Here is a 25348-nt window from a genome sequence, read left to right as displayed (position 1 = left end):
CAAATTGTAGAATTTCATCAAACTTGGTAAAAAGATAAAGTAAGACAGGGCAATTAAGTGATTAGATTTTGGGCCAGATATGATAAAGGTCAAGGGTCAAATATGTCAATACTCAAGTGTTTGTGCGGGAGAGCGGAGGCATACCCGTCGACTGCGCGCAGTCGAATTACTCTAGTTTTTTAATGACGTCATAATTGCATACGTCAAATGCTTTATTCGATCAGTATGATAATTTTTGAAGGTCATCCAGGGCAAAATTGTATTGGAGAAAAAATTGATGACATCAACAATCACGTGGTTTGGCAGCCATGTTGTTTTTTTTAAATATATAAACCTTCAAAAATCTTCTCCAAAATGGCTGGACACATTGAGCTGAGACTTCACAGGTATGATCGCCTATCCATGAGGAACAAAAAGTTCTCCACCTATGACATCATAGGTCACATGGTTTGGCAGCTATGATTTTTCTTGAGGAACAAACATTTTAAAATCTTCTCCAGAACAGCTTGACAGACCGAGGGGAAACTTCACCCGCATGTTCCCCAAGCCTTGGGGATACCAAGGTGTTCATGAATAATTAATAGGTCACGTTGTCTGGCAGCCATATTGGATTGAATGAAAATCTTTTTAAAATAATTTCTTTTGAACTGCTTCATCAATCGACGTGAAATGTCGCAATTATATGATCCAGTAGTCATGGTGAATATATGTTTTAAATTGCAACCTGATAGGACGCATGGTCGTGCAACCAGGATTATTTAATATCTTGAATCTCGGTTCAGGGATTTAAATCAAACTTGGTACAAGTATGTTGTATGTATAGTGATGCAGTAATGTGGGTGGAGGCGTATCTGTCAACGTCGTGATGTTGAAGTGTGCCCTTCTAGTTAATCAAGACTTCACGTCACATTTTCAAGAAATCTGATGAGAATCTAATCATATATCACAATAATTTTTATTTTGGAAGAGAAACACTTAATCACCTTTTCTGATGTTTGACCAGTGTATTGCCAGGTGAATCAGGTAAGCTTCAAGCATGGGATGATTTACCACGTGTAACAATGCTCATTTTGGGATTTTAGAGCATACATGTGGAGGGAAATTGTGCTATCTGGTATTGAGCCTTTAACTTAGGGATGAGAGAATGTGTTCAGCAAGCTTGCACCACAATCAATGCTCGTACAGTCTCCTCGGCAGCCACATGGAAACCACAGTAAATTTAACAACGACTAATTGTCCATTAATGGCCTTTGTGTTTCCATTGCTTCTGCCAAGGCAACCCTCAGGCACCTCGGTGTATTCTGGTTGGTGTCCATTAGACCAGTCCATTTAGAGACCTTTATACAGCATGGACAATGCTTTGTGGTCATCTGCATTAGCGGTGCTTTCAACATGGATTGATTGCAGGTCATCAATTGAGTAGATGAACATTTTTAGTGGACTAGCCATGTATGGAATGCTTGTACTTTTGTATGATGTCACACAATGCTGGCGTGACATCATGCAGCATCAATGTGGGATGTAATGGCCATGCTGCTTTTTATTTCTGTGAAATGAATCATTCTGAGCTGAGAAGACTTAACATAATAAAAAGGAAAGCAAGCAATTTAGGGGAAAAATAAATAACATCGCAGCAATATTAAGTGAGGTGCACAAAAGGAGAAGTTGGATAACAGAGAAGGAAAGTAAAATTTAAATAAAGCGACACATATACACACACACACACACACACACACACACACACACACACACACACACACACACACACACACACACACACACACACACACACACATATATATAATACTTACATACATAGCATACATAAATATATACTGTATTTGCATACATACATACATACATACATATACGGTGCAGTTTGACTTTATAAGTCATTGGGGGATTTATTGGATGACGTGGCAAAAATCATAATCCCTCCTCGAGGAACCCTTCGCTACCCCTAATGGGAGCTAGTACAGAGAAGACAAAAACAGACCAGTAATTGAAAAACATTTCTGGAAATGGAACATGCAGATGAGTAGCCCCCTTCAGAAGAGCAAATCCCCAACGATCGGTGTAACAATTGGACTGAGACACACAAACGAGATTGAAACATTTGGTTTACCAGATTATCAAAGGGAATTTTTAACACACGGAGAGGCCATTCAGCCCATCATGTCAGTGACCTAGCTTCCCCATGTAAATGTAAATTTATCAACACAAATAAAATTGAGAATTAAATTCAATTGGCTGCAGTGGAATTATATTGAGAGGTGGGGGCTGTAACTCGACTAAGCTCTTGCCTAATAGGTGTAGCCTCTGCAATTGTTTAGCCAGAAGAGCCTCCAATATATATATATATATATATATATATATATATATATATATATATATATATATATATATATATATATATATATATATATATGTATATATATATATATATATATATATGTATATATATATATATATATATTATATTTATCAATACAAATAAAATTGAGAATTCTATTTTATAGGCTGCAGTGTAATTACTGTTTCCTGAGAGGTAGGGGGCTGTATTATATATACTGTATATATATATATATATATATATATATATATATATATATATATATATATATATATATAATTGCATATGTATATGTAAAAAGTGCAGTTATCATCAATAAAAGATTAACTCAATAGGGTGCCACATTCGTTTTTGCCACTTTACAACCTGGTCCATTCTTTGGTTTGGAACATTTAAACAACGGAAATGGCTTTGTTTTCGGTGTTGAAGCTTTCATGTTTGGACACCATCTTTTGTCTAATCTCATTGCTTCTCAGAGGCCGTTGCTATGGCTTTGTATTACACTTTCATGACTTTGGGTGACAGTTTTTACCTTCGTCATGACCACCCCTCCCATCCCCCTGGGGGAGATCGTGACACTAATCGCTTTAAGTCAACCCTCTCCCTCTCCCTGCAACCCCTCAAGTACACATGCCAAGGTTGGTTGAGATCAACCAAAAACTGTAGTCGGAATTTGTGAGCAAATAAACACACAAACTGTTTTTATCCCCCGCCACGTGGCGGAAAGGGGATATTGTTGTCACCCGGGTCGTCCGTCCGTCCGGCTGGCTGGCTGGGCATCAACATTTATAGCTGTGAGTGCGATAACTCAAAAACTGTTCGCCATATCGATTTGAATTTTGGATCACACATGTACCACCGACCACCGACTGGGGCGGCCATCTTGAAAAAATGTTTTTTGTAATTAATGGAAAACCGCTTATCTGATTTCAATTATTTTTCAATGGCGGGGGATTCCCCATCTCTGATGGTCTATTTCTTGTTTTATTCTTATCCCCTGCCGCGTGGCGGAATGGGGTTATTGTTGTCACCCGGGTCGTCCGTCCGTCCATCCGTCCAGCTGGCTGGGCGTCAACATTTATTATTATCCCCCGCCGCATGGCGGAAGGGGGATATTGTTATCACCTGGGTCTTCCGTCCGTCCAGCTGTCCATCCGTCCGGCTGGCTGGGCGTCAAAATTTATTTCAATGACGGGGGATTCCCCATCTCTGATGGGTATATTTTTATTTTTTGTATACCTTGTCGTGGCTCGGATGAGAGCGAACACACAACGCACAGCGAGGGGGGCATGAGACAAGAGGGGCGGGAGAGGGAAGGACAAAACAGTGGGGAACAGAGACATTAGATATGTGGAAGGGAGAGGGATGGGGTGGGGAACACAGGGAATACAAGATGGATATTACAGGGAATTTCAGGAAGGAAAGAAGGGAATTTGAAGGAGGTGGGTTTGGGATGGATTAACGGCGGTAGAAAAGTTCGAGGATTTGGATGGGGGACGATAAGACGTGGTGGTGAACCGCCGTTTTGAAGGCCTGGAGGGAAGAATGGGATTGAACAGAGTGAGGAAGTTTATTCCAAAGGTGGGAAAAAAGAGGAATGAAAGAGTGAAGGTGAGCAGTGATTTGTGATTTTGCTAGTTTTACCAGAAGGGGGTTGTTGGCGGACCTTGAGCGCACTGCGGAAATATGGTGGAGACAAATCACAGACAGAGCAGGTGGGCGAGAGCGGCGCGGATACGGTAGAAGCCTGCGGTGAGAGAGTGAGAGGCCCAAAGACTCAGCCTCATCACGGGAGACACCAATGATCCGAAATGCCTTGGCTTCCACAGCGTGAAGCCGAGAAAGGTGGGAGGCAGGAGCACCAGCCCAGAGGGGAGAGCAGTACTCCATCAGGCTGTGGACGAAAGCTTTGTATGTGGTCAGAAGCTCAGGTGGGACAAAGAAGAACTTTGCAGGACGGAGGAATCGCAGTCGGCAACTGGCTTTGGAGGCCAGGTTGGAAATGTAGCTTTCCCAGGAAAGGTCATGGCAGATAGTGAGACCCAGAAGCTTGAAGGAAAGGACTTCTTCCAGAGGATTGTTGAGAAAGTATATTGGGGGGTTTTCCAAATGGTCCTTTTGGAGAGACATCGTGAGAGTGTGAGATTTGTCCGGATTTAAAGACATGTTCCACGTGTTGGACCAGTTTGTGATTTTACCCAGATCTGCAGTGAGCGAAGAAGCTGCTGCTTGCCTGTCTGAGGGATGACAGATGGTTCGGCAGAGGGTGCAGTCATCAGCAAAGAGATAAAGAGGATTTTCCAGAGAGTTGGAGAGATCGTTGATGAAATCCAGAAAAATAACAGGACCCAGAACGCTACCTTGAGGAATTCCAGCCGGGACAGGAAGAGGGGATGAAAGAACTCCATTTAGAGCCACCCGTTGGCTGCGACGGGAGAGGAAGTTTGCGAGCCATGAGTGGAGATGGCCTTGGATACCATAGGAAGAGAGTTTGGTGAGCAGGGCAGGGTGCCAGACCATGTCAAAAGCATGTGATATGTGTAGGGATATGGCTCCGATTTCATGTCCGGCATTGAGGACCTCCATCCGTTGTTGGGGGAGCAGAAGCAGCATACCCAGGGTGGAGTGACCTGGTCTGAAACCAAATTGATGATCGGAAATCAAGCCATTGGAGAAGAGGAAGGATTTAATGTCTGAAGCGATGATGGATTCCATAACCTTGCTGATGATTGGGAGAAGGCTGATTGGTCTGCAGTAGCAGGGATCAATTTTTGCACCTTTTTATGCAGGGCAGTAATGTTTGCTGATTTCCAAGCAGATGGCAGATGACCTTGAGCAAATGAGAGGGTGAATGGAACAGAGAGAGGGTGAGCAAGAGCAGAGGAGCAGGTTTTTAAGACACGTGGGCTGATGCCGTCTGGACCGATTGCAAAATCTGAGTCGAGGTTTGACAGCAAACTCTCCACTTCGTCAGAAGAAAAGGACACGGAGTCCAGGGACAGTTGGGTGCGACTGGGTAAGGTGGGTACAGAAAGCTATGCGTTTTGGACACAAGATTTGGATGCAAACACCGAGTTTAGGCATTCAGCCTGTTCACATGCGGTATCAGCAGTGGGGCCATTTGAAGTAAGGGAGGCGATGGAGGGGAAACGTACACCAGAAACAGATTTTGATTGGACACCACCAGGATTTTGAGGAGGGAGAGAGGTTTGAAAGTTCTGACTTGAGATGAGAAAGATGTTTTTTAGCTCTCCTGAGGGTAGATACACACTTGTTCCGAGCTTTATGGAAGGAACTGAGATTACCCTCAGTTGGGTTTGCTATCCATGAGGAAAAGGCAACTTGTTTCAGGATAACTGCCTTACCACAAGCTTCAGTGAACCATGGGCGTGAAGAAGGGTAGGACAACTGAAGACGAGAGGGGATAAATCTGTGCATGAGGGAGAGTAAGTTTCTTTGAAAGAATTCCCAGGATGAGTTGATGTTGGAAAAGTAGTGATGGGAGACCAGTCCAGAAGTTTGATGGCTGCTTGGAGACCCTGCCAGTCGGCTTGTGTGAAATGCCAGACTCAACAACGCTGAGGTGGTTCTCTGATAACAGCCAGAGAGATGTCCACTTTGACAAGCATGTGGTCAGAAGAACCGATTGGAGCGGAGAAAGAACAGCAGATATTTTCAGGGAAATTTATCAAAATCAGATCCAGAAGAGATGGAGTACCGTTGGTTGAGATCCGGGTTGGGAAATTAACCGATTGATTCATTCCCAATGAGTCGCAGAAAACTTTTGCTGAGGTGCCATGACAGGTGAGAGAGGTACCCACACCTAGCCAACTGCCATGATGACAATTGAAGTCACCACATATGAGGAAGAGAGAGTTTGGATGAGAGGATAGAAGTTGGTCCATGTTTTCGGATAGTGAGGTGTAAATGGAGTCATCACTGTTAGGTGGACGGTACAGTACACATATAAACATGAGGTGGGAGTGAAGGGGAAGCCGTAGCCAGAGGTATTCCTGGGGGTGTGGGGGAGTGAGGGCAGTGCATGGAGAGTGAGGAATAGAGTCTTTGATGAAGAGAGCAACTCCTCCACCAGGACGAGGCTCAGGTCTGTCATACCAGAAGAAGGAGTAACTAGGGAGAGATAACTTGGGAGTCAGAGATGTCTTGAGGAAGGAAAGTTTCTGTTAGGCAGATTATGTCTGGTTTGTCAATGGCAACCTGTATGGAAAGATCTGTAAGGTTTGAGCAAAGGCCCCAGATATTTGAGGTCCACACTGCTAATGAAGAGGGAGGGGAGGAGGTTTCAGGTACAGGGGAGGGGGAGGGTAGGACAAAGGAGGAGGGGGGTAAGGAGAGTTGTTGAAAGAGTGTGGGGGATGGCAGAATAGCTCAGGGAGGGTGCCGGATGAGGAGTAGAAAAGGCTCCGTGGTGCTGGAGGAGAGGGGGGACAAGAGAGGGGGCAGAAGACAGTTGAGGATTTGAGGAGGTGGAGTGATGAGATGGAGGTGAGAGGGCAGGGGAAGGTGGCACCTTGTGTGGATGGAGGTGGGGGAAAACTTTGAGAAGGGTGAGTGAGGGGGATGAATGGTGGGAGAGTTTTTGAGAAAGGTGAGAGCGAAGCTTGGAGGGAGAAGAGTGGGATGGTTGCTTTGAGAGTGAGAGTGAGGGGTGAGAGGGGTGAGTTGGCACTGAAGTTGGAAAAAGAAGAATGGTTGATGGAAAGTGAACACTCAAAGCAAACTGGGGTTTTTAAGTTTTAGGTCAGAGATGCAATTAAACACGTTTCTTGATGGATGCAATAAAGGCGAATCCAGAGAATGGAGAGAAGAAACGCTGTAGCAGTTGGATTTTTTCGGCAAGATATGAAGGAGAGGTCGAAATGAGAGCAGTCTGTTAAAATCGAAGAAGAGTCGTGAATTATGATACAGTAAAGAGTACCACACGTGTGAAAGAGGAAGATGAAGCATTATGAGAGATCATTTTTATTATGATGATGATTTTTTTTTTGAGAGAGAGAGAGAGAGAGAGAGAGAGAGAGAGAGAGAGAGAGAGAGAGAGAGAGAGAGAGAGAGAGAGAGAGAGAGAGAGAGACAGACAGAGACACAGACAGAGACACAGACAGAGAGAGAGAGAGAGAGAGAGAGAGAGAGAGAGAGAGACAGAGAGACACAGAGACAGAGAGACACAGAGACAGAGAGACACAGAGACAGAGAGACACAGAGACAGAGAGACACAGAGACACAGAGACAGAGAGACAGAGAGACACAGAGACACAGAGACAGAGAGACAGAGAGACAGAGAGACAGAGAGACAGAGACAGTTTTCATCAGATTAGGTCATGGAAATGTTGTGGAAAAAATCGTGAGGTGAATGGTGAATTTGGATCGGTAAACGCAGGGGGTGGAAACAGATCACGTGGTTACGGGGAAAGCATGTGGCTGAGGGAGGTGTCTCGTCAAAAGTGAATTTATTTATTTATTTATTTTAAATAAGGATTGCGTCACATTCGGAAAAGGGAAGTTTGAAGCAAAATCGTGGATGTGTATGGTGAATTTGGAATGGTAAACGCGGAGTGAAGCTGAGGGGATCGATGAAAAGTATCAGAAAGAGGGGAGAGAGACACGTGGTTACAGGAGGTGTATAAATAGAAAGGATACAAGGAAAATTATTATTTTTTGATGGATTTTTGAAGATGAGGTAAGATTCGGGAATGGAAGGTTGTAGGAAGAAATCGTGAAGGTTCTGGAGAGAGTGGTTCAGCTCAAGTAGAATAAAGATGGTGTGCCAGCAGAAGGAGGAAGAAGAAGAAGAAGAAGAAGAAGAAGAAGAAGAAGAAGAAGAAGAAGAAGAAGAAGAAGAAGAAGAAGAAGAAGAAGAAGAAGAAGAAGAAGAAGAAGAAGAAGAAGAAGACGACGAGGACGAGGAAGCAGAAGCAGAAGCAGAAGCAGAAGCAGAAGCAGAAGCAGAAGCAGAAGCAGAAGCAGAAGCAGAAGCAGAAGCAGAAGCAGAAGCAGAAGCAGGAGCAGGAGAAGGATCGTGACTTGTTGGTATGCAGGGAGAAAGGTAGTTTTTTGTTTTCTTTTCTTTTGAATTTAAGACAAGAAACAGTGTTTACTTGGGAGGGATGGGCGCATTGGGAAAGTGGGGGAAATAGGAATTGAAGGTAATGTGGTTGTTTTTGCATTTTATATCTTGCATCTATTAACCCCATCTTTTCCATTCATTTAGTCAATCTTTATATCCACATAACTTTTATTATTTACTTGCACATCCCATTCATTTCAAGAAAGAAAATTTATCCAGAGTTCAAGCACCAAATGGACTACTATTTTCAAGAGCCACTGTGGAATCATTAACACCCATAACCTAATTGTGTTGGGATGGGCAGCTTTACCTACCCATCTGGAGGATGGCATGCTCCAAGACGTGGCAACTCCTCCCACGCATACACATACACACACTCGAAGGAGGACAAATCCATGACAGCACAGCTCAGAGGGGAACTCACCACCAATTGAGCTATCCTGCCACCCCTCAGTCAACAAAAATATGGCCTTCCATCCAAGTTCGAGCTGGAAATGATTCTACAAAACCTGATGGGGTCAATCAAGTTGAAATCTGATCAAGTTTTTATTATTTTTTTATTACATGTTGGAAAACTAGCAGTTTGAGAGGTTATGATCCCTTTTCATGACGAGCAAAGCAGCAGGTCAAAAGGAATAAACTGAAAAATGATTGCTGTAAAGTCGATCATGATCTGATATGATTTAACCATCATTCTTTCCGGACTGATGAAACTGACAGAATAAGTAAACTGTCATAGCCTTATGAGGATGGTGTCTTGCATCAGTTGCAACAGATGAGCATCAAACAATGGCTCAACTGGAACTGTCCTGGTGTGTCCTCAGGTGAGACCGGGGACCAATCATAGACTTGCAGCCACGTCCACAGCTACTGCACTCTTGCGTACCTTTGAAGGAGGTTGCAGGGCCCCAGCTTTCCTCTGCTGGTGTTTTGGTTTAAGGGCGAACCTTCTACTTTCTTCAAAGAGCCTGACACCTGTGGAGCAGGCACCTCCAATCAGCCCTATTCACAGCGGTCTCTTCCAAACTTTTCAGATCAATGCTGCAGCTTATCAGGTGTGTCTTCAGGTTGTCCTTGCAGCGCAAATGGGGTTGGCCTACCGAACGTGTCCCCTGTTGTAATTGGCCATAGGATAGAATCTTGGGGATTCAATTATCCTTCATTCAGACATGTCCAGATCATTGCAGTTGTGCACAGATGATCATGCTTTCGATGCTGATCATTGGGCAGCCATGAAGGACTTCAGTATTGGGCATTCTGTCTTGCTACTTGATTCTGCAGATGGATTGGAGACAACGTTTGTGGAACTGTTCTAGCTGTCTTAAGTGGCGACTTTACAGTGTCCATGTCTCTCAACCACTCAGCAGTGATGTCAGCACTACTGGTTGGCACATCTTTATCTTTGTGCTGAGATACACACCATGTTCCTTCCATAGCTTGTGTTTGAGCCTGCCAAAAGCAGTGCTTGCTTTGGCTGTTCGTAAGACATTTTTGTCACGAATAAGTCCATTGTTCAATAGCACACTCCTTGGATAGCAGAACTTCTTCACTATCATGAGTTGGGTATCGTCAACCATGATATCAGGGTCGACGTATACAGTGGTGGGAGAAGGTTGGTATAGTACTTCCATTTTCTTTCGACTTTTCTGTAGACTGAAATGTTTGGTGGCATTTGAGAATTTGTCCACTATGGTCTGAATGTCCTCCAATGTGTGTGCCACAAAAGCGATCTTCAGCAACAAGCGCTTTCTTACGAGAAGCTCAGGCACTTTTCTGTGGGCCCAAAGGCACCTCACATTGAACAGCCTTCCATCTGAGTAAAAAAAACATGCCCTTGCCCAGGGACTTGAAGGCATCGGAAATCATTGCCGTGAAAACGATGCTGAATAAGGTGGGAGCTAATACACATCCCTGCTTAGTCCCAGTTGTTGAAAGGGATCTGAAGACTGAGGGATCTGAAGACTGACTGAGGACTCTCTACGACCAGTCATGCCTTTATGAAAGGATTGAATGAGAGAGAGCAATTTTGGTGCACAACCAAACTTGTATCTATCGGAGTATCCGCAGTCCTCGCATTTTTTCTGTAAGGTCCACCTATCAAAGGTCCATGTATGAAAGGCTTTGGTATGGTCCACGAAGACTACATATAAATGCTGGTGTCGTTCATGGCGCTTAGCCTGTACTTGACGAGCACTAAATATCATATCGATAGCAGGATAGTGAGTCCCGAATGAAAACCACATTGAGATTCTGGGTATTGAAGGTTAACCATGGGTGATGTCAGTCTGTTCAGGATAATGCGAGCTAAGATCCTTCCAGCAGTAGATAACAAAGGGGTTCCACGACGGTTATCACAACAACTTTTGTTGGACGGGGATAGTTTTGTCCCCTTTCTTTGTGTATGTGTGGACAATGGAAGCATCTTTGAAGTCTTGAAAAATGGCACCCTTTTCCCAAATTACTTTTTCGGGCGTTGTCAGCTTTACAACCAGATGATGACCGTCATGCTTGAAAATGTCAGTGGGAATACTATCTGATCCTGGGGCTTTGCTGGTTCAAGTTTGGTCCACCACTGCCATCACTTCAACCAGGGAGGGTGGTTCTTCGAACTCCCAAACTGTAGGGTTGTTGGGGTACAGCGTCCACGGCATTCTTGTCCATGCTGTATTATCTGTTGAGGAGATTATTGAAGTGGTCAGCACAGCAGGAGAGGGAGTTTATTGGTGTCGGCTGACCAAACTGGGATTATACATTTGATCTTTGCCTCATACATCAAGTGGAGGCTCTCACAGAGGTGCTCATGAAGTCATACTTGTCTGCAGCTTCTTGTAGCTCTACAGCCTTGTCATCCCACCATTTAGTCTTCATCGACCTAAGGCGACATTGCATTGTGCCTGACATTTTGGTACTTCTGCTTCCTTTGCAATCAGCTCTTGTTACGAATACGAAATTGATATGCAGCATCTAATTTTCCCGACATCATTCGTAATTCAATGTCACTTTCGTCAAACCAGTCCTGATGTTTCCTTTCTGCAAATCCAGGCCTTTCAGCTGCAGCATTGTAGATGGTGTCACAAAAGGATTTCCATGTCTCCTCGGGATAGTTGGACTCAGTGGCAATGGGTTTTCTTGTTCTCTCCAGGCCTACCTGCAGCTCTGTTTGCTTCTCAATGCATTTAACTGCTTGACATTTGATCTATTTTAAGGTTTTTCTCTCTGTTGGTGAAGTTTTACCACAATGCGCAAGGACATCTTGCTCCTCAGCAGTCTGTTATCAGACCAGCACTCTGCCCCTCTCATGCAGCATGCAGTTTTGACATCCACCAAATCTCTTTGTATTGGCACATAATCACATAATTCAGCATATGCCATTGTTTCGAATGGGGATGCATCCAAGTTTTTTCAAGTTTATTGGCCTGCTGGAACATGGTTTTGGTGATTTGCAGGATTTTCTTCTGCACAGAAGGAGAGGACCAGAAGGCCATTTGAGTTGGACTTCCCCACCCATGATGGCGAATAACCTCCTTCCAGGTTTTGCGGTCATGACCTAATCTAGCATCGAAGTCTTTACTGGTGCCTCCTTTGACACACCAGGTGGATGTGGATCCACAAGCTGATAACTCTTGGACATTGTTTCAGTTCCAACCACCAGTTATGCACAGCTGATCACATCTCAAACTCTTGACACTCATAGGGTGGACCTGCACGTACGCAGAACATTTTGTAATATGCAAATATACCACTGACCAACAGCTACTCTTACCGAAGTCCTTGTACTACTTCGATTATGAACGTCCACCACATATCTGAAATACAATGAGCACAATATCTACATAAACTATTTCAACAACAACCACGTGCTTCAATTCTGTCATATTCAATTTACGCGTAATGACATGACATCTTGCTGAGTCAGCAGTTGCAACTGTTGCATATTGTTTTGTCAGCATGCTTGCTCTCCTAGCCTGCTTTATTCCACTAGACAAACGTGATAAACAAGTCCATAACTTTCAGAAGGCAGCATGACGACTTACAGGGAATATGTTTAAAAATTGTGACAACAATGGTGAAAATATTTCATTTTGCTGACTCTGCACTTATGCTGCCGACTGGTGGTGCAACCCAGTTTCCAGGTTCCATCTTACATGCAATATGCTAAAATTCTGGGATGACAGCCTGATAAATGGACACCTCTAAGTTAATTTAATTGCAACAGGAGGAACAATATATGCCTGATGTTGGCTTAATGGTTAGGGTGGTGGGCTTGGGATTCTTGGATCCTGAGTTCAAATCCCACTTTCTGTTGAATTAATACCAGGTGTGGTTGACTCTGCCTGTCATCTTTCTGAGATTGGCAAAATGAGTGATACCAGCTTGCTGGTATCCTGTGTCGGAGTGATGACCTCTCCAGGATTGTGCCCAGTAGCCAAGGAGACTGCTTTGTCAGCACCAATGCTCTGCACAGAGCATGGTCCTGATGGATGGATGGATGGATGAGGAACAATGCCTGTAGTTGAAAATGTGTTTTGGCAGCAATTTTAAAGAATGGCCGCCATGGCTGAAATATGACTTTTTGTGGGTGCCTCCACTTCTGAAAATGTTGCTCGGGCCATACTCTATAACTATGCCAACTTTCATGCTTGTATGTCAAAACCCACAACTGCACAACAAATCTGCACATACGTATCTGCCAGGCTATAATGGGGAGAGCAATGCTTTCCCTATGTCGGCCTGCTCTGGCACCTAAGGATACGAGCCTCTGTCACATCTGCCCCGAGAGTCTGCAACAGAATGACCATCGCCCTAGTGCTGCATGCACAACCTGCATGCAGAGTTGTGGCTAACAACTTGCAGCAAAATCCTCTACCTGTTCCAGTCACCACTTCTCCATGACCATATAACTTTCTGTGGTGGGAGAGGGGCAAACTTGTTGATGACCAGCACAAAGATTTGGTTTCAAGTGAGTGGGACTTGCACAGAATCTACCTCACTCACTGTCTCTCAGCCGCGCAGCTGGTGCTCCACTGGTGCAGATACTGCCACAAGCAGAGCAGGAACATGGGTGCAAGTTTAGTTATTGGGTGGCCTTCCCCTAGATGAGCTGTTGTCCAAGGCTGAAGAGTGCTCTCTCTCTCTCCTGCCACATAACCCAGTAGCCAGGGGTTTGAAATACAAATTGTCCCTCTCCTCAACCCACCAAAGCTAATGAATATTGACCTTCCCGGATTTGACATTGGAGGTGCCCTTCTCCGAGAATAGGTTTGTCCTTGGCACCTTGTTCAGTGCTATTTGGAGCAACCCCCCCCCCCCCCCAAAAGAGGGCTTCCTTGATCCGCCACCCTGGGGACACGCTTCTACGCCATCTATCCTCGGCATGAGCAGCCTTACGATGTGATCTGATTAAACTTTCACCTTGGTGCTTTGCAGGCACGGTATTCCATCAATAAGTCCCTCACCCATCACAAGTACGTGAATCAAGGTGTCCCATCTGCCAGCATTCTCTTGTAGATGGTGATCCAATCGCACCTGCGCATCATCACATGAAGAAGAACATCAAGTGGAGTTCAATCACAGCAGCAGATGTAATTGGGATCAAATCGGGGAATAAGGAGTTGTAGATACAACAATATCTCAAACGTTCATTCAGAAGAAACCGCATATATTTCCTGTAAGTGCCAATCCGATTATCCCAGCTACTCCTGCAATACAGCTTGAGAACAAGGTAAATATGACTGTATGTTAGAACTTTGCGAATAAATACTTTTAATTTTAAATTAGAACATGCGCTAAATAACATAGTCTGCCTCGATGCTGGCCTTCAACTCTACTGTTGGTTCTCTCTCTATATCTCTCGATATCTCCTGTTTCTTGTGTGCTGATCCGTTCAGTGTACGAGCACTAGCTATTCCACGAGCCTCGACTCTGTGTACCAAATAAAGCTCTTGCTCTGACGTCACTGTCAAACTCGCTAAAAAAAATCTGTGCATTTGTTTGATAATGTTTTTACTGTATTTTTACTTATCATTTATTGATATCTTATTATGTTTTTTTTTATATTTTATTATTTTTGCTCAGAATATGAACAACCAGTACAGGCAAGATATATTGATACACACCCTCTTGGGAATAATGAAGCCCTTGTATTATAGTGAGGATGAAGCTTTGGCATGTCTTCACTTTAAAGCACATCTTGTAGCTGTACCTGCCTGTTGCCATCTTGTGAATTAATCGTGTGTTGTTGTATTATTACGTCCACCAAGCGAAGGTGGACGGGAGGTGTGTTTTCACCCCTGTCTTTCTCTCTGTGAGCAGGATATCTCAAAAAGTTGTGGACGTATTTGGTGGATAGGTTGGATGTGTGACAATGACCGATTGTTTAGACTTTGGTGAAGATTCGAATCCGGATCCGGGACTTCTTTAAGTGATTCTTCACCATTGAGAGATAGGACCAAAAACTATATGTAGCACGATATCTCAAAAGGTTGTGCACGGGTTCGGACGAAACTTGGTGGATGAGTTGGGTAAGTGACAACAACAAGCCGATTATATTCTGGTTAAGTTCCGAATCCAGATCCAGCCTATCGGTTGGATACAAAACTTAACCTGATCAGCCTGGCGGAGGTGTGCGCTCTACGGAGTGCTGTTCTAGTTGCTGCAGTGGTGTGTCTTCGAGGTTGATTATTGTGGGTTTAAGGATCATTAATACAAGAACAAGATGTCTGTGTGTATGAACACAAGGTCTGTGGGGTGTCTCAGGCGTGATGAACCAAATGGCCATTTTCTGGTTCCGAGCTATCTGGCGTTGAATCGCCTCGGTGGTTGATTTGTACACAGGTGTTGTCTGAGCACCTTTACACACACTGTGTTTAATTTGTATAGAAGGCAGGTATACTTTCCTTTGTTGGCTTTTTGACCACATGTAATCGTTCAGTGATGAGGACACGAAGTGCCAATGTTTGGTCATGTGCCAATTTAACTTGGTTCTACTTTCATCCTTCTGACATATTTAAACCCTTTCATCTTCCCAAATCATTGAATCCTTTGATCAGGTCATCGGGATGGCAGAATAGTTTGGAGAGGTACGCGCACTCCCCTTTGATCCTGGGTTTGAATCTCGAACCAGCTACAAACTGTCATCCTGGTGTTTCACAGTCAGGGTGAGTCATGAATGTGCATGTCGTCCCTCGGGTGGACGTTAAACTGGGCGTCACGATTGCCAGCTTTCGTGGGTGGACGTCAAAGATCCCACGGTGTCCTTTGTGAAAAGTTAGCGAGTTATCGCCGGCACCCTGAACAAATGACAAGTTCTTCCTCTCGCTTGCAGGGGCACTGCATCAACAGCACAGCTGTACTCCTAGCAATGATGCGAACCTGCAGCCGTGTACTGTGCACGAAATGATGATGATGACATCATCACAGGTATAAGTTGAAATTTTTGGGAAACAATTTGTCACTTTCGCAGTCCGTACATTCGACTGATTGTCTGGTGGGTTTTTAATGAATGGAGAATGTAATGTTTTTGAATGATCCCTGATCAAGTGAGAATATCGATGTCCTTGCATTGTCGTTGTAAATCTAGTATTGAGTGCTGTCCTAACAGTGCTTTATGCTGTCTGCATACTTTTGTACTCTTAATGTCAGAACGTTCATCTTGATCTTGACGAAGAGAGTGAGGTGGGACACTCACCTTGAGACAGATGTCTGTGTGAATAGGCAATTTAATTGTCCACTTCTGTATCCAAGTCTGGTGGGAATGTAGATCTGTTCTCGTCAATTTGCACAGTCATGTCGTTCAAGGACTTCTACACAGCCACAGCACTGAGCCAGCTTCAGGAGAAAGGTGTCTGATGCAACTGAGATTGTGCTATCCGTCGCCTCTCTGTCCCGATCGTCCTCTCTCGATATCGTTCGTGATGCAAAGTGATCAATCGACCAAGAAGAGAGACCGTCAAGGTAGTCAAGTTTGCCCGGTTATTATAAATGTGCCATCATGAAGAAGTGCAGAATCCCCAGTGTGGAGTTCAGCTTCCAGCTGTCATGCCCAGCAGCCTGTTGGTAATAACCTGCCAGACCCACGAGCAACCTTGACGAATTAGCTGTATGTCTGGCTCCCACAATTCCCTGTACATATAATTATGGAACGCAGCATGGCATCCTCCACGGGAAGCGCCAACACATTAATCCCACAAGTCGTTGGAAGTCCCAGCACCGTGTGTTGTGGTCGGGTGCCTTTTGTGCCACCAATTTGGCAGTGAAAGTGCTTGCATGGTTGCATGCATCACGTTGCTTTGTTTGCATCTCTCGCTTACCGCTTGCTTCCGCGGAACTTGCAGATGGTTGCGGCAATTCCCGTCGTACCATCTGTGTGAGTATCATGTGATTGCACCGACCAAATGAGATCATTCCTCATGGAATAAACAAAATGTGGGTTTCTGCAACCGGTAATAATAATCAAACAAACTGTATGATTTTTTGACTGGATAGTGCAGTGGTAGCATAGGTACCTTTGGCCTGGGAAGCCCCTAGTCAGTTTGATTCCCGACCCGATAATAAACTGTCTGGTTGGTGCTTCGCATGCAGTGCCGGACGTCACAGAGTGCGCCGTCCCTCGGATGCAGCTGGGTGTTCCGTCTGCTAGCATAGTTGGTGGACCTTAAAGATTGCATGTTCTTTATTGCGTAGAGTAGGTGAGTTGTCGCCAAAACTTCCATTTCCGGTTACCTGGGCATGGTCGCTTCTCTCGCTCGGTCCTCTGAGAAATCTGCCACCAAAAAGCGAAGTTGGCCTAATCGTTCTCGATTCACCTGTGCTGCCGTAATTTTTATGTTCTGTGTTTGTGGCGATTGTTCGTATTCAGTGCTCATCCCTGTGTATTTTTCGTGCCCATTCTATGTATTTCATTCTATGGATAGTTTTGGGCCTTCCATTTTTTTTTTCGTTGTTTTTCTCCCACTCTCCTATCCCCTCAAATGTGTCTCCAATTATCTCTGTCCCATGCGTCACAATCCTCGCTTTCATTCTTTCCTTATACCTTGTGTTTAATACAAATAAATATTTTGTGATGCAAGCGTTGACGAGCTATCGCCGGCACCATAGCTTAATTCCAAATTCCTGTCCCAACCAGCAGAGGGCATTCCATCGGCGGCACAGCCACACCCTCTGCCAATGATGCCACCCCGCCGCTTTGGGATGCACACAGATGAGGAATAGTGCAAATAAAATGAGAACAACACTCAGGAGCACGCACACCTCCGCCACGCAATCCTGATCCAGTAGAACATATGGGGCCCAATACATTTTTGAAATGTCATGCTATATATCATTTTTGGCCCCATCTCTCAATGGTGAAGAATCACTTTAAAAATTAAATAATTCTCGTGTCCAGATCCGGAATCGGATCTTCACCAAAATCGAATAAATTCTCCTTTGTCACACACCTAACATGTCCACCAAGTTTCATCCAAATCCATCGATAACTTTTTGAGATATCGTGATATTTATCGTTTTGAGCCCCATTTCTCAATGAAGAAGAATCACTTTGAAACTAAATAACTCTTGTATCCGGATTCGGATCTTCACCAAAGTTTAACTGGTTCGTCCTTGCCACTCGCTCAACATATCCACCAAGTTCCGGTTGAATCCATCCGTAACCTTTTGAGATATTGTGCTATGTATCGTTTATGGCCCTGTCTCTCAATGGTGAAGAATCACCTGGAAAATTCTCATATCCGGATCCAGATTCGGATTTTCACCAAAATTAAGCATTGCTGTCCTTACCCTGTCACCAAAAAGTATCTATTTCAGAACAATAACTTAAACTGTGGCCAAAAATCGTGTGACGGACAGACAAACAGACAAACACTATAGACCAACGTACTTTGTGAAAAAAAAAATTTCCAAGTAAGACAGACAGACAAACAGGGGTAAAAACATAACCTCCTTCCATCTTCGGTGGTGGAGGTAAAAATAGAAAACGACCAAAAAATTTCATCTTCATCATCTCTTCCTCTTCATCTTCCTCTTCATCTCTCTCCATCAGTTTAAACCATTTAAAATGGAAGTTGCTTCTGCCTCCGTTTTTTGATCACACACTTCGTTTTCACCCCTTTCATCACAGGTAGTGTTTCTCTTCAATCTCATTCTTCCCTCCATGTCGTCACGACAACTTTTCACCACCATCTCAGATCATCCCCCATCCAAAACCATGATCTTTCTACACCTGCTAAACCCCCCACCACCAAAAAACCTTTTTCCGCACACCTCATCCTAACCTGCACATCCCTCGTTGTCATTCTCAGTATATTTTGTCCCTCTGTCCTCCGCCCTCTTGTTGCCATTTCCCCCCTTCTCTTTCGGATGTTCCTTTTGTTATTTTGCATCCTGATTCGTTCTGTGTTCTCGCTCTTCCATGAGCCTTGACTTCGTATATATTTAAAAAAAAAACCCTTGAATAAATTTCTGTCCAAATCACTTTCAATTTGAAGGTCAGGACTGGCCAGCCCGATGGTGAAAGACTTGGGCCGAGAACCTTCCTCGGCCAACCCCACGTCAAGAATTTGGGAATATTTGGGGCGTTCTTGTGGTGGTGGTAGTAGTAGTAGTAGGAGGAGGACGAGTAATAGTGGATAATGACAACCAGTATTATGACATCCTCATGCAATTGATAAATTCCGTGAGATCAAAATTGCGTTCACTAGGAGTCGGGGATCCTCAAGTAAAATCCATATAACAGACTTTGTTCGACGAAACTAGAAGTGATGTGGTTAATGTAAACCCATATTGGCTCCAGGAGAAGAATTATGATAAATGGTTTGTGCTATTTCATTTCCGCATCGGGTAGGGTACTTTGGCTGATGAGATGGCTCCTCGAAGTCTATTCATATTTGTAATGTACAAGAAAAAGAATAGGCAAAGAGAAGGTTCCGCAGCTGTGATGAAGATGGAGGAAGGCGTGTAATGGGCAGTTATTTGGCAATGAGGTCAGCTTGTTTTATCTGTCAGTGTGAGTAGTTCACATGCACTCCACCATTGGAGTCTTAATGAAACTCCTTGTCAGTGTAAGCAGCTCATGTGGAGTCCATCATGGGAGTCTGAACGAATCTCCATGTCAGGATGAGCAGCTCATGTGGAGTCATACAGTCAGAAATCATGCACTTGGTACTTAAATATCTTAATGTTTCAATGTCTCCACTTGCCTGCCATTTCACAAAGCTTCAACTTAATTTGTCATCTTGACCGTTCTTTGAAAAGAATCAGCCGGTACATAGCTCAGAGGTAGCACACTCTCCTTTGAGTTGCCTCGTCTGCATTCGATTCCATTCACCTTGCTCTTGCGCAGGCATAAACGAGCACACCGTCCCCCCTCGTGGGACCTCAAGCCGGGTCTCCCGTCTGCCAACGTTGTTTGCTCAAGGTCGTTAGAGATCCCTCTGCGTCTTTCGACGAAGAATAGGCAACGAGTTATCGGCGGAACCCTGAACGATTGACAAATTCCTTCTCACGTGAAGGGTCCAGCATCAGCAGTCGAGTGACACCGAAGTGATGATGCAACCAACTGGACCGTGTTATGAAATGGTAATTGAATCCCACTCCAATATACATGAACGCTTGAAAAAAATGCATCCGGCGAGGAATAAGGGTGTGTTCAATCTACGTCCTTTATCTTTGGAAGTGACGGGGTTTTCAGCCATCGTGCATCGGGATATGAAACAAGTGCCCTACCAAGAGCTATTTTTGCTATTCCTTCAACATTTCCCTTTGTATCCTTGTAACTCCAACCCATCAACATCGCATTCATCTTCTTTTCACACGATTACGACCTGAACTGTATTTCTGCTTTGATGGTATATTTGCATGAACTACATGGACCTTGGTACGCATGAGCATGATAAGCTCCAGTTTCTGGCTCTTTGTCTTCCTTTGTGTATCCTTATCCACTGAAAATCTCATTTACCTCTTCCTTATGATGCTTACTGAGAGTTTTAGGGTAATTGAGGCTGTTGGCATTACTTCCTTAATTGTGAAAAATGTTTGAAGTAACAATACCCTCGGTTGAATTTGATTTGAAAGACAATTGGCTGTGCCCGGATTGGTTTGAGGGTTGTGGAGTAGCGGTTGAAACCCGAATAATATCCAGGTTCCTCCTGACTACTCGATCTTTGCTCTTTGCTTATTCGGGTTCCTTCTGATGACTCCAATGCAGTATTTGGTCTTCCGTTTGATTACCGCCACCACTGAAGGTGAAGGAGGTTATGTTTTCACCCATTTCAGTCGCTTTGTCTGTTTGTGTACAAGATATCTCAAAAAAAAAAAAAATTACAGACGGATTTGGATGAAACTTGGTGGATATGTTGGGTAGGTCACAAAGTGATGAGAAAAAGCCGATTCGATTTTGGTTCAAGTCCGGATCCAGATCTGGCCTATCAGTGGGATACAAAACGTGAACTGTTCACCCTGGCGGAGGAATGCGCTCTTTCAGAGTGGTGTTCTTGTTCCGTAAACGTCTTCATATTTAGGGAATTTTGTTAAACAAAAAAGACTTGTCATTTCCTAAATTTGAAACTCGATGCACTTTTCAAATAAATGTTGAAATAGATCACATTTTCAGAAAGCAGGACTCGAATGAATGTTTAATTATTAATTAGTTATTTCATAATATGTGTTGTAGTAAGTGTCTCGCAACCTCAGTTAGCCTCTCCTTTCTCTCTGTAAGCCACATTATTTTTCCTTCCCATTTGTAATTAATTTCCTCTCCACGCAACCACATCAAAAAGGCGGATCCACGTGTGCAAGACCCATGTGACCACGTCAAAATAGCCTGTGCACGTGTGCAGCTTCGGACACGTTCTGTTGGCACGGCATGTCCATGTGAGCGACCTCAAACGTGACTGCGTTGACATGGCGGAGACAAGTGAATGACTGTCACTGTGGGAGTGTGTGTGTGACACTCACATGGTTGGAGTGGTGGGGGGGGGCAGGCAAAAAGAGCCTCACGACAGGGTGTGTGCAATGGTGGCTATATAAGCCATTCACATAGAAGTACTAGGGAGTCGGTACCAAAGATGAGGGGAAGTCATTCAGAGTGCGAGGAGTGGAGGAAATCGGTGCTGTGCTCAGTCCTGCAGTTAGCCAGCTTGAACGTGCCGCAGCATAAGCGGCAGGGCCCTGCTTGCATGCCTATTGGTGCCTCACCCTCCTCATTCACCTCCATTTCTGTCCTATTCTTTTGTCTGTCCTGTCTCCCTGAACAAGTCTGCACATGTTAAGTTCGGTTAAGACACACGAACAGTCTGCCTTCATCGAGCTGAAGAAACCTGCTGAAAGCAAGCAAGCCCTTTGCTGTTTCAAACCCTGCCTGGCTTTCTCTACAGTTGCAGACATTCACAAGCAGCTTTCTTTTGATATAAAAGCAGGAAGAATCAAATCCACACCCACTCCAGTGGATGGCAAGGCAACAAGGCTTTTACCCACTCCATCATGAAGCCAATCATTGTACTACATTGCCTTTCTCCAATGACATTCTGCCTTTCCAAGTTTATTTGACAATCTTTAGACCGAGAGGATTAGGATTGTCTATGTGGCATTGAATACAAACAAGGTCATTAAACAATGAAACGCCTTGTGCCAATATAATCAGTCACTTTTCTCTTTGACAGAAGTGCATCGTCCTCACCTTCCATTCCACGTCCAACATGCACAAAAGCCTCTGTTCGTTATTTTATTCTCTTGTCTCTGAACTTTATTTCACAAACTCACCTTACCATCTCCCGGACAGTATCGATGTATGCTCGATGTGCCTTTGCCTTTCTTAACTTCGCTGTGTTGGGTTTTGATGCCACTTTTTCCCTTCGACACTCGTTCACGCAATAAAAGCATCTGCCAGGCTGAACGGTTTATGTTTTGTATCCCACCGATAGACCTGAACCAAAATTTAATCGGCTTGTTCTTCTCACGTACTGACCTACCCAACCTGTCCACCAAGTTGTATCCGAATCCATGCATCATTTTTGAGATATCGTGCTATATATCGTTTTTGGCCACATTTCTCAATGGTGAAGAATCACTCAGAAAATTCTCGCATCCGCATCCGGACCTTCACCAAAATCAGATAATTTGTCCTCATTACACACCCATATCCACCAAATTTCGTCCGAATCCGTCCATAACCTTTTGATATATCCTGGTCACAGACAAACGGGTGAATACATAACCTCCATCCACCTTCGGTGGCGGAGGTAATAACTCCATTGAAACTGAAAGTTTGTGATATGTCCTGCATGGCTGTCTGAGTGTCCCATGTATGTGAACCAAGTCACACGTCACAGGTGCCCCTCACACAGGTGCTTTCACAACATTGACATGCGAGACAACGAGATTCTCCAAACCGTCCCTGATTATTTTGTCGTCTCATCATTTCCCGGCAACTTTATGGCTGAGGCTGTACCGTGTTTGTGTCGTAGTTCATGCTTCCAGTCCATTGGCCTGCCTCGGGGACCTACATTGGGTGACATTTTGAAGCCGTGCATTTCGTACCTTGGAGGATTCATTGCCTCCACAAGGTCTAATGGCTTGGAACGAAACATGGTGTGATTGCCTGCCAAGCTGTGCTGCCTCGAGGCTTGGAAGTCCTTTACTTCCCTGTTTTGCTTTATCACCTCCACTGCACATGTAACAAATGTGCGAATTTTTCATTGCATTCAGCAGGAAAAGTGTGTCGATTATACACAAGAGGAAGAAAAATAAATACTGTGGAACATCTGAGGATCCTGCTGCAGTCTCCTGACAATGAACATCCATAAATTACCTCTGCCAACGAAGGTGAAGGAGGTTGTTTTCACCCCTCTCTGTCTGTGTGTGTTTGTTGCTAACAAACAAACATTTTTTTTGACAAGTTTGTTAATTGCCAGAATCCTTCGGATTTCGGCAGTTATGTTGGTCGGTGGTGTGTGTCATTCTGTGTCTGTCTGTCTGTTTGTGTGTTTGTTTACCCTCTAGCAGCCACACCGTTTCAGCGATCATGACCAAACTGGGTACAGACGTCGGCCATGGTCCAACTTAGACACTTGTCGTTTTTGGTGAATCTAGGTCAAAGGTCAAGGTCAAGGTCACCGAAAAACCGAAATTCTTATTTTCACAATAACGTCCGCTAAAATGGTCGTATCGACTTCAAACCAAAGCCCAAATGTGCATCTTCCAATTGTGCATCCAACCATATGTCTCATTGGGGTGTCACACCAACACCCTTCTTAGCGGTCGGGGGTCGAATGTCAGGGGGTTTGGGTCAAAACTTTCAAATTGCGATAAAAACGCCATTTCAAGTCCGATTGACTTCCAAGTTATGATCATGACCAAACTAAGTGCTATAACTCATTAAACAGTTGCACTATCGACTTACAAGAACCAAATTGATTTCCAGGTTTTTGTTTTTTTCAGAGATCATGGAGATATGACAAAGTTATTTCGGCAATTCCTTGCTCAATGAGCAATTTCATTTGTTTGTTTGTGTGCAGGATATCTCAAAAAGTTGTGAACGGATTCAGACAAAATTTTGTGGACAGGTTGGGTGTGCGACAAGGAAGAATTGATTCTATTTTGGTGAAGATCTGTCTACTAGAATAGGAAAAGTGAATTAAAGCTCTTGATGTGTAACATTATTATTTAAATTTACCACCATACAGATTACAAAATGAAGATTGATATAATTTATCGACCACGTCTCCATGTTTCATCCTTTTTGGAGACCCTGAGTTGGTTGTCCTGCCTGTTTGAATGCAGTTGAAGATGTTCCATTGTTGATGAGACGGCTCTCACCTACCGAGGTTGGCTGTAATGTGAGCCTCTTACTGTATTTGAGGTTTGTTTGATGTAGAAGTGTATAAATTAGCTCCATGGAAGCTGAGAACAATCCTCCATCTGAGATTATCCATTGGTATATATTAAATTACATAACACTAATACTCCTGTTTACTTTCTCAGAACCACTAATGTGTTATTGCGGTTAGGAAAACTCACTGGTGATCCAGTGACAACCATTTCAAAGAGAAATCCCCCCCGACGATCTGAATTGATGACAGCAAGCCATCCAACGAATGACACCAGGGCGATGTTTCCGTCCGTCTTGATCTTCTTGAGTGCAAGAGATGAACAGCATTTTGGGTCGAAGCATCAGGCATGCAGTTAAGTCTCAAAAGGTGGTGTTGTGGTTTTGCCTGCAGTATACCAAGTATACGACACCAATAAAAGGATGTGTGTGTGTGTGTGTCCTCCATAACTCCAAAACTATAAAACCTAGCAACCTGAAACTTTGCGTGCATATATAAGGGTACTCCAAGGAAGTGAAAGAGTGCAAGTAAATTGGGTGTTTGGGTTGATTAAAACACACTTTTTGAAGATGATTAACAGCCATTATATCCTTCATACATTATTATAGCGACGAAATATCATATCTTCTAGTCTCCTTGAATATTTTAAATAAAATAATTCCGAGTCTTTGTTGAATATTTAAATAATTGATAAAATAATTGACTTGCTTTTCTGCTAGTTTTATATTTTCTTGCTTCATTTTAAGATTTCTAATGCACTACGTTCAGCTTTTTATTGTACACTGTCCAGCTATGGAAAGGATGTAGTTGTCTGTATTCGAGGTGGTTGAGCCGAGAGTGCCTTGGACCCCATGTACACAAAGCACTTCATCAATATCAGATTGAAAGCTCAATTCTTGCACTTTTATTCAGGTGTCGTGGTTCATGGAAGAGCAAAATAACATTAGCTCGGGTGTTCTGGTTTAAAGTTCTAAACTGGTATAAATTAAGCTCGATATCTCCAGGGAGGTGGTTTCGATCCGGTGTAAGGTATTTTCTTTTTTATGCCTGTGTAAATTGATAGTGTAAATGCTTTGCCAGTTCAAACGT

At 43.8% G+C, this 25348-nt stretch overlaps 1 protein-coding gene and 1 long non-coding RNA gene across 4 annotated transcripts in view; one reads left to right on the top strand and one right to left on the bottom strand.

Moving 5' to 3' along the window:
* Positions 1-25348, top strand: part of ANO4 (anoctamin 4) — a 213927-nt gene that overhangs the window by 62737 nt on the left and 125842 nt on the right. The gene's annotated exons all lie outside the window — the stretch shown is intronic.
* The window catches only part of LOC147025777 (uncharacterized), a 38162-nt gene that overhangs the window by 4315 nt on the left and 8499 nt on the right, over positions 1-25348 (bottom strand). Inside the window, exon 2 of the long non-coding RNA XR_015058001.1 lies at positions 13895-13964. This is a non-coding gene — a long non-coding RNA (uncharacterized LOC147025777). The remainder of the gene's footprint in view (positions 1-13894; positions 13965-25348) is intronic.

This window comes from Eptatretus burgeri, chromosome 5 (genome assembly GCF_056783735.1).
Source record: "Eptatretus burgeri isolate ZD-2024b chromosome 5, Ebu_testis_v1, whole genome shotgun sequence".
Lineage (NCBI taxonomy): Eukaryota > Metazoa > Chordata > Myxini > Myxiniformes > Myxinidae > Eptatretus > Eptatretus burgeri.
The sequence above is the reverse complement of the archived record's forward strand: the minus strand, read 5'-3'. Positions and strand labels throughout refer to the sequence as shown.